The following is a 9497-nucleotide window of genomic DNA, read 5'->3' on the forward strand; positions in this document are numbered from 1 at the left end:
ACAAAAGAGAAAATTTTTCTCTCATTTTCTGCGAGATACTAAAATGATATTTTTTTTCTTCTATTTATAAAATGTACATTCCCCTCCTTTATAACTTTTAAAAAATCTCCTCTTTAATCCATTTTAATTTTTTGTGTTAACTAATTTTAATTTTATTCATTTTTCAAGAAAAAATAAATTATTTTTTTACAAAAATACCTTTTAACAAAAATTTTATTTTTTTGTCATTAAATTTTGTTTACCAAAATACCCTTTAATAAATTTTTTTATTGATTAAATTGTATTTTTCTCAAAATATTTTTAAAAAAATTAATAATTAAATAATTTTTTTCTAAGATACCTTTTAATAATTTTTTAATTATTAAATTATGATTTTATCAAAATTTTTGTTAACATTTTTTTAATATTTTACTATTAATTTTTCGATATCAATATATATTATTTTAATATTAAATAAGAAATTCTTACCATTGTTAATATGTATAACAATTAATATATATTAATATTGAAAAATAATCTTATTAAAATTTTTTATTTAATATAAGATTGAGTTTCGATTATTATATGTTGCGATTAGAGTTGTTGTGATTGCTGCGAAAATGGGTTGGAATTGAGGATGCGGCTGCCCCGTTGCAGGCCAAGAGAAATCAGAGTTTTGTCACGTAATTGAGTCGCAAACGAGGTAGGAATGCTTTTCTTAAGCTCATTTTATTTCAAAAATTATTATAAATCGATATTAATGCAATATATATTTTTGTGATTTTCGTAAGTCTTATGGATTGATTTGAGTTGCTTTGGACGATTGTAATTGTTTGTTATTGAATTATTGATTATTTGAGAAGATTGAATACTTTAGGTTATTGAATGATTTTTATTAAATTGGTGGTTGTCGAATTGATTTTTTGAGATTTGGAAATAGTTTGATATTGAAAATGAGTATGAGTTATTAAAAAGGGTTTGAGACATTGGATTTGGATTGTTGATTTATCGGAAATGATTTTTGAGGATTGAAATTGATTTGAGATATTGGAATTGGTGTGATTTAGAAATGATTTAAAGGAGTTTGAGGAATATTTGGATGGGATCCGAAAAGAATGGCAAAGTCCAAATTTTAGGGGAGGTACTACCAAAATTTCTATAAAATTTGGGACTTGTTTGCAATTTTGTTCAGAAAATTATGAATTTAAGAATTATATTATTTTACTTGAATTATTTTAAGAAAAGGATAAAGTACTAAATTGGTCTCCTATATTTGGGCATAATCCTGTTTTGGTCCTTAAAGTTTAAAGTGTGCTATTTGAATCCAAAAAAGTTTCATTTAGCTTCAATGTAGTCCCACCGTGATGTTAAAGTTAAAAAATTAACAGAATGTCCTACATGCAGCAGTACAAGAACAAAATCGATAATCTGGAGAACAAGTACAAGTTCCAAACCCACAAAATCAACAGCGGATGCATCAATATATGTATTTATCATTCTCCTTAGTTCTATAGAAAATATTTCATTTAAATTGTAAGAAAAATAATAAATAAATGTATTGATGCATCCACGGATGATTTTGTACCTTTGGAGCTTGTACTTGTTCTTTAGATTATCGACCTTGTTCTTGTACTGCTGTCATGTAGGACATTCCGTTAATTATTTAATTTTGACCTCACGGTGGGACTACATTGAAACTAAATAAAACTTTTTTGGATTCAAATAGGACACTTTAAACGTTAAAGACTAAAATAGGATTACGCCTAAACATAACGGACTGATTTAGTACTTTACTCTTAAGAAAATAATGAATTATGTTTTGAATAGAATTATTGGGAAGAGAATTATGATTGAGATTTGATAATAATGATGATTGAATTTGAAAAGGATGATGAGGATTGATTTTAAAGTATGATTTGTGAATGAATGTATGTTTGTGATACTTGGGCAGTAGCAAGGATTGTGGTTCATCCCGCTTGCTCTGGGTCAATGTTTGAGATACTTGGACAGTAGCAAGGATTGTAGTTTGTCTCGCTTGTTTCAGGTTGAGCTTATAAACACCTACTTAGGTAGTAGCAACAGTAGTGATTATTCCACTTGTTTTGGATTGAAAGGGTAGTAGCAAAAGGGGTTGTGGCTCAGCCCCACTTGCTCCGCGAAGGGTGTTTCTATCCAAGGTTAGCTACCAGGATATGTCGGAATTGGCTATATAACCGACAAATGATATTGTCAGCCATAGGACAGGCATACATCATATGCATTTGTATGCTTTGGTTGAGTTTAATTTTTTTTTTTGGTTTGCCTAATTGTTAAACTGTTATTAACTGCTATCTGAGCTATATGCTGTAACTGCTATCTATACCTGTGCTCTTTTTATTTGTTTTGTCTGTGTTTGTTCTGATGCGATACTTTTGAGATTATTGATGATGAGATGATGATTGTGTTCATTGAGTATGAAATGGGCTGAAGACTGTGATTGGTTTCTGATTGACCAACCTATTCCAAGTATACTTGGAATAGGTTGGTCATTCATATAGTCAAGGAAACTGATTGTGATTTTTCTTACAAGAAAAGAAGGGTTTTGGATTTTTAAAAAATTAAATATTGTTTCTTTGAAAAGGTTTTGGATGATTAACAATTGGTTTTAAAAAGATTCATAAGACGAGCGATAATCAGTGCAATCGAAAAACAGTTTTATTTTAAATATCATCTTATAATAATTCTTAAATCCTCTACTGAGAATCTTTTTGAGGACGATGTTCTCACTCCCCTACAGAAATTCTTTTTCAGTGATAGGTTCAGAAAGCTTTAGCGCGAAGCCACGATCGACTACAGAGCTTTAATGTATATATGTGTTTTCATTTTTTGTATTTAGTTTAGTCCTAGAATTTAATTTCCCCTCGACATTTATTGTTTGGTTATTAGAAGGGTAGGATTTGTGATTGAAGAATTATAAATAAGTCTATGTATTTATTTTTATGTGAATATGATATATAACTATGTGATTTTAAAGTATAGACTTTTCGTGTTAATAATTAAAGACTTGGTTCATATTTATGAAGGCTCGATATTAAATAAATATAGTAACAAATTAAAGGATTAGAGGTAAGTAACACCTAAACTTTTAGTACGATCATGAGGTATTAAAATTAAGGGTATTACACCCTTTGCACGTCTTATTTAAATTTAAAATTTAATTTGTATCTTGGTTTTATAAGGAGATTTATAATTAGAGAAGACAATAATGAAAGGATTCATTATAGTAAAGAAAATAATGAAGCGCGTATTAAAGAATGTTACAAAAGTAACCTTGTTAATCTGGAAGAAGAACTATATCATCAAAAAACTTTATTTTCCGTCAAAAATAGATGAAGTGGTTTGAACCTAAATCCTACTTATGCTATATGTTCCTATGATGTTGCTACTTTAGGCTTCTAACCTCCGCTTTTAGCCATCGTTTTTTTCTTTTTCTTGCTTTTTTATTTAAATTATCAAGTCATAAAAAAAGTAAAAATTTAAGAAAACAAAAACAGCAAGTTCAATAGTAACTATATAAATCAAAATACAAAAGAGAAAACAAACTATTATATGATAGAATTAACATGAGTATATTTCATCATTAAATAAACAAAGTTAACGCAAAACAAAAATACATGTAAAGAGAAAAAAAGAGTTAAAAAATTCAAAGTGATAAAAAGATTATTTTTACAATTTTATTCTGTCATATATATATAAAATGAATTTTTAATTAAATTAAATTGTATTTATTATTATTAGAAAGGGTAAGAGAGAGAGCATTAGAAAAAAAAGTTTGTATATTCAAGTTGTGTAGAATGATACAATATAAAAGTGGATTTATAGGTGCTAAGAGAATCGAAATAATAAAGACGTAATATCTTATAATAAATATTCAAATATGTTAAATAATGCTAATTGATCTAATTGATCCTAATTATATCTAACATCCCTCCTAAAACTCAAGTGACAACTTGAGTTTGAAACTTATTTGAAACAACTAAATAAAAAAAATGCTTAAATTGATAGAACGAATGCAGATGAAACTGCTTGAAGAAAGCGCAGACAGAACTGTCAGAAGGAAGCGCAGACGAACTGCCGAAAGGAAGCGCATACAGAATTGCCACAAGGAAGCACAGACGGAATTGTCGGAAGGAAACGCAGACAGAACTGTCGGAAGAGAACGTAGACGGAACTGCCGCAAAAGTGGCCAACTGCAGAAAAACTGTTGAAAAGTGACAAAGTGCTAAGAGATGACAAACTATCGGAAGGTGACGAAAAACATATACTTTCTCCATGAGAATAAGTAAGTAGTGGATGAGCTAATCGGTGAGATCAGAAAAGTATCAAAGCATTGACAAAAGAAAAGGAAAAAAATGGCACGGAAGAAAAGTATGAAAAGTATGGTGATTTCGCCAAAAAAAAAATCAACTTATCCTCCTCAAGGAGGATATAATGACTCTGATACCATGTTAAAAAGGAGAGATGGATCAATAAGAAAAATGTTTGTGAGTATTCAAGTTGTGTAGAATGATACAATATAAAAGGGTATTTATAAGTGATAAGAGAATCAAAATAATAAAGACGTAATACCCTATAATAAATATTCAGATATGTTGAATAATGCTAATTGATCTAATTGATTCTAATTATACTCTAATAATTATATTCAATTCATTGATATACATAATATTAAATTGTGTAATACTTAAATATCTAACCAAATCAATTAGTTGATATAATTAAGTCATCGTAATGAATTGTATTTAATGAATTAAAAGAAATAAATTAGAAAATACCATCAAAAGCATGCTACGTCAACTTTATCATTAATTACAAAAATCCGATTTTTATATAATAGAATAGATAGAATAGGTTTTTTCTTAATCTACCCGCCATAAATTCCTGATTGACAGCCTCCTTACCACTCGTTTACTGGCTTACTCCCTCGATCTCACTCCATCCCACTCACAAGCGCTTCTTCTTTTTTGTGTGTGAGAGAGAAGAGTGTTTCACAGGATGATGTGAGAAGAGAAGTGTTTGACATTGCTATGGGAGCTACAAATCGGTGCCTCCGATTTGTTTTATTTTTTAAACAAACAATCACAAATTCGACGGTCCGATTTGTGATTTCGAAAATAAAAAAATTTAATGCTGAAATCGGACCATCCGATCTTTATTTTAAAAATAAAAAAAATATCAAATACAAATCGGATCTTTCGATTTGTAGTTTAATTTTTTTTTCAAACAGATCGGACCCTCCGATTTGTAGTTTATTTTTTTTTAAACAAATCGGACCGTCCGATTTAAATAAAACACCATATAAAAAAAACACCAAATCTTCCAATAACAATATTTTGGCTTGGAATGTAAGAGGTGCAGCCAGCTCAGGTTTCAGGCGCACCTTAAGAGAGATCTGCAATCAAAATAAACCAGATATTGTGATTCTTCTTGAAACAAAAGTTAGTGGTGACAGGGCTAAAACTGTTATCCGAAATCTTGGTTTCAACAATTCGATTATTGAAGAGGCACATGGGTTCTCAGGAGGCATATGGATCTGCTGGAATGATAATAATCTCAATATTACTCCCATGGAAACTGACCAACAGTACATACACACAAAAATCGAAACCCCTGGAAAAGAAGCTTGGTTTATGACAGCTGTGTACGCCAGCCCCCAACCCCAAAATAGAAGTTCACTATGGACGAAGCTGTTAAACATTGCCAACAGAACTCATAGCCCTTGGATTGTCACAGGGGATTTCAACGAGATAAAAGACGCCACAGAAAAAAAGGGAGGTAGTACTATTGATAATAGAGCTTGCAATCGTTTTGCTAACTGGATCAATGACAGTGGTCTTATTGATCTAGGTTTCAGTGGAAGTAGATTCACCTGGAAGGGTCCTCTTTGGAATGGTCATGAGAGAGTCTTCAAGAGACTAGATCGTGCCCTCTCTAACTCTTCTTGGAGACTTCTCCATCATGAGGCAGTGGTCAAGGTCTTGCCGAGAACCAACTCGGACCACCACCCTCTCCTCATTACAGAAAATGATGGCGGAAACCTTAACCACAACAGACCCTTTAGATTTGAGTTAATGTGGACACATCACCCAGAATTTGATACTTTCCTATCTCAAACGTGGAACAACAACATCAACAATAGCCTCCTGAGCTCTCTCCCCAATATTAAACAAGAATTGATCACTTGGAACAAACATATTTTTGGCAACATCTTTAAAGCAAAGAGAAGGATCATGAACAGATTGGGAGGCATACAAAGATGTAATAGCTATGGCCAAAACCCTTTTCTGGACCAGCTCGAAGTCAACCTTAATAAGGAGCTCAATGAAATTCTTGACAAAGAAGAAACGTTCTGGCTTCAGAAATCCAGAGAACAATGGATAGTTGAGGGAGATAGAAACACACGTTTCTACCACACCAAAACTATCATCAGAAGGAGGAAGAACAAAATCTTAAAGCTGAGAAACCTTAATGGTGAATGGATAGAGGATGATCAAAGCTTAAAAAATCACATAACCAGTTTCTTCCAAAACCTTTATAAAGAAGAGGTAAGCAACTGTCCTTGGGTATTTGAGTCTATTACTCTACCTAACTTGGATCCCCTTTTTTGCAGGCGTATGGAAGCCCCTCCCACAGTCACAGAAATAAAAAAAGCCCTCTTTAGCATTGGGTCCACCAAAGCTCCCGGAGAAGATGGATTTCCAGCAGCCTTTTTCAAACACAACTGGAATCTTATGAAGAACAAGATTGTGGAGTTCACACAAACCTGTTGGGCAGAACCCACTATCATAAAAGAAACCAATGCAACTCTCCTAGCCCTCATACCCAAAACACATCACCCAGAGTTCATAAATCAATTTAGACCCATCGCACTCTGCAATGTGAAATATAAGATACTTGCTAAAGTTATTGTTCAGAGAATCAAACCCCTCCTGAATGATAGAATATCCCCCCACCAATCTAGTTTCATACCGGGACGGAAGATCCATGACAACATCATCATAGCTAAAGAAGTGATGCATTCAATGAGGAGGATGAGAGGGAAAAAAGGATACATGGCGATAAAAATCGACTTTGAGAAAGCTTATGATAGGATCAATTGGAACTTCATCCAGCAGAGACTCATAGAATTTGGAATTCCTAACAAACTCAGCAGCATAATTATGGAAGGAGTGAGATCAGTTAACTACAATGTGCTTTGGAATGGGAACAAAACTGAGACGTTTTATCCAACAAGGGGAATAAGGCAAGGGGATCCTTTATCCCCATACCTCTTTGTCATCTGTATGGATAAGCTCTCTCAGTACATTGAACAGGGAGTAGATGAGGGGTTTTGGTCCCCATTTATATTTAGAAAAAATGGTATTAACCTGTCCCATTTAATGTTTGCTGACGATTTGTTACTTTTTGCAGAAGCAACAAACGAACAAATAGAGAACATCACAGAAACCATGGAAGCATTTTGCAAAGTGACGAACTTGAAAATCAACACAGCAAAATCTTCTATAGTTTTTTCAAAAAACACTGATCCAACCACCAGAAGAAATATTTTAAGCCAGACAGAATTCAGAGAAAGCAAAACTCTTGGAAAATACCTTGGAGCCATGTTAAACAACAAGAGGAAGGGAAAGGAAAATTTCAAAACAATGTTAGAAAGAGTGCAAGGAAAATTAAAAGGGTGGAAGAGCAAATGCCTCTCCATAGCTGGGCGGATAACCCTTGCACAATCAGTCATCAGCCCAAGTGTGAATTTTGATATGCAACATGGGAAAGTCCCCAAGGCGGTGTGCAATGAGATAGAAAAACTACAAAGAAATTTCGTGTGGGGAGACACAGACAACAAAAGAGGTCTTCATGCAGTGAATTGGAAAACTTTGTGCCTCCCAAAGCATGAAGGAGGGTTAGGGTTCAGGAAATTGGAACTTATGAATGAGGCTTTTTTGCTAAAGATCATTTGGCAGCTACAAGAACAACCTAATACTCTATGGGCAAAAATTTTACTTCAAAAATACAATAGCAGCATTAGTAACAGCCCCACAACTCATCAGATTACCAGAAAATCAGATTCTGACCTATGGAAAGAATTAATGAAGACCTGGCCAACCTTTTTGAAGCATGCTATTTCTTTCATTGGAGATGGGCGCTCAACTTTCTTCTGGACAGACAATTGGGTGGAAGATGGAGGGACCCTGGAAAATTTTGCAACTCACACTAATTTAGACATTCACAGCAAAGTAGGAGAATGGGCAGATGATAATAGAGGATGGAATTTAACCAAATTGAGCAGAGCATTACCTGAGGAGACGGTGCAGAAAATCATAGCTCAACCACCTCCAAGAAGCAATGGCAACGAAGACAAGAGGGGCTGGAAGCTATCAGAGGACGGCGACTTCTCTATAGCAGCAACATATAGAGCCCTGGCAAACTGGACAACCCCTTCAAAAACCAAATGGACAATGATATGGAATTGGAAGGGGCCCCAAAAGGCGAAAATCCTAATCTGGAAATTGATGCATGATCGGGTTTTCACAAATCAAAGAAGGAGTAGAATATTTGGGGGAAGTGGAGATTGCCCCATCTGCGAAAACCAAATGGAGAGTGCAATTCATACCTTTAGGGATTGCGCGAAGGCTGCCACAATATGGAATCAACTCATCGACCCGAACGCATTGCAAAGCTTCTTCACAACAAATCGGGACCAATGGCTGGAGCTGAACCTCAGGTTTCGACTGAGCAAACATGAAACCCAAGCATGGCTAGACTACTTCATTGTCACTTGCTGGAAGCTTTGGGATTGGAGAAACAGGGAAGTTCATGACCAAGGATACACTAGGCCGCCTAATCCCCACCGAGAAATTGAGAAGAAAGTGAAGGAAATTCGAGAGGCTTTTGATAGGAGAATGAAAGAGAGAATTATCAAACAAAAGGAGGAAAGGCAAATTAAATGGAACCCACCTCCACAAGGCTGGATAACTCTAAATACAGATGGGTCCAGACAGAATAACAAAGCTGGATGTGGTGGAATTTTAAGAAATGAAGATGGCAAATGGGTAGGAGGATTCTCATACTACATAGGAGATTGTACAGCTTACAGAGCAGAACTGTGGGGAATAGACCAAGGTTTGAAGATTGCTTGGACTTTGGGGCTAAAGAATATTATTGTGGAATGTGATTCCAAAGCAGTCATAGCCACCCTTAACAGCAACAAAAACCTGGCAAATCACCCAAATGCACTAATCAGAAACATCCACAATTGGAGAGAAAAAGAGTGGAACATATATTTTGTAAATATCTACAGAGAAGGCAACAGATGTGCTGATTGCTTAGCGCGTAAAAGTCTATCCTTAGAATTGGGGTTACACTTTTGGGATATACCTCCTCGAGAGGTTGTTCACATCCTTTTTGATGATAAAAAAGGGGTCTCTTTACCCCGAATAGTTTGTAGTTAGTTCTCTTTAGGGCTTTTAGCCCCGTTTCAATAC

General features: G+C 34.2%; 1 protein-coding gene and 1 long non-coding RNA gene across 2 annotated transcripts in view; both read left to right on the forward strand.

Moving 5' to 3' along the window:
* The window catches only part of LOC107626670, a 27845-nt gene that overhangs the window by 11559 nt on the left and 6789 nt on the right, over positions 1–9497 (forward strand). The window lies entirely within an intron of this gene.
* LOC110268653 lies at positions 573–2952 on the forward strand. The gene is made up of 2 exons (XR_002356932.1): positions 573–682; positions 2756–2952. It is a non-coding gene; the product is annotated as an uncharacterized LOC110268653 (long non-coding RNA).

This window comes from Arachis ipaensis, chromosome B02, assembly GCF_000816755.2.
Source record: "Arachis ipaensis cultivar K30076 chromosome B02, Araip1.1, whole genome shotgun sequence".
In the NCBI taxonomy this organism is placed as follows: Eukaryota; Viridiplantae; Streptophyta; class Magnoliopsida; order Fabales; family Fabaceae; genus Arachis; species Arachis ipaensis.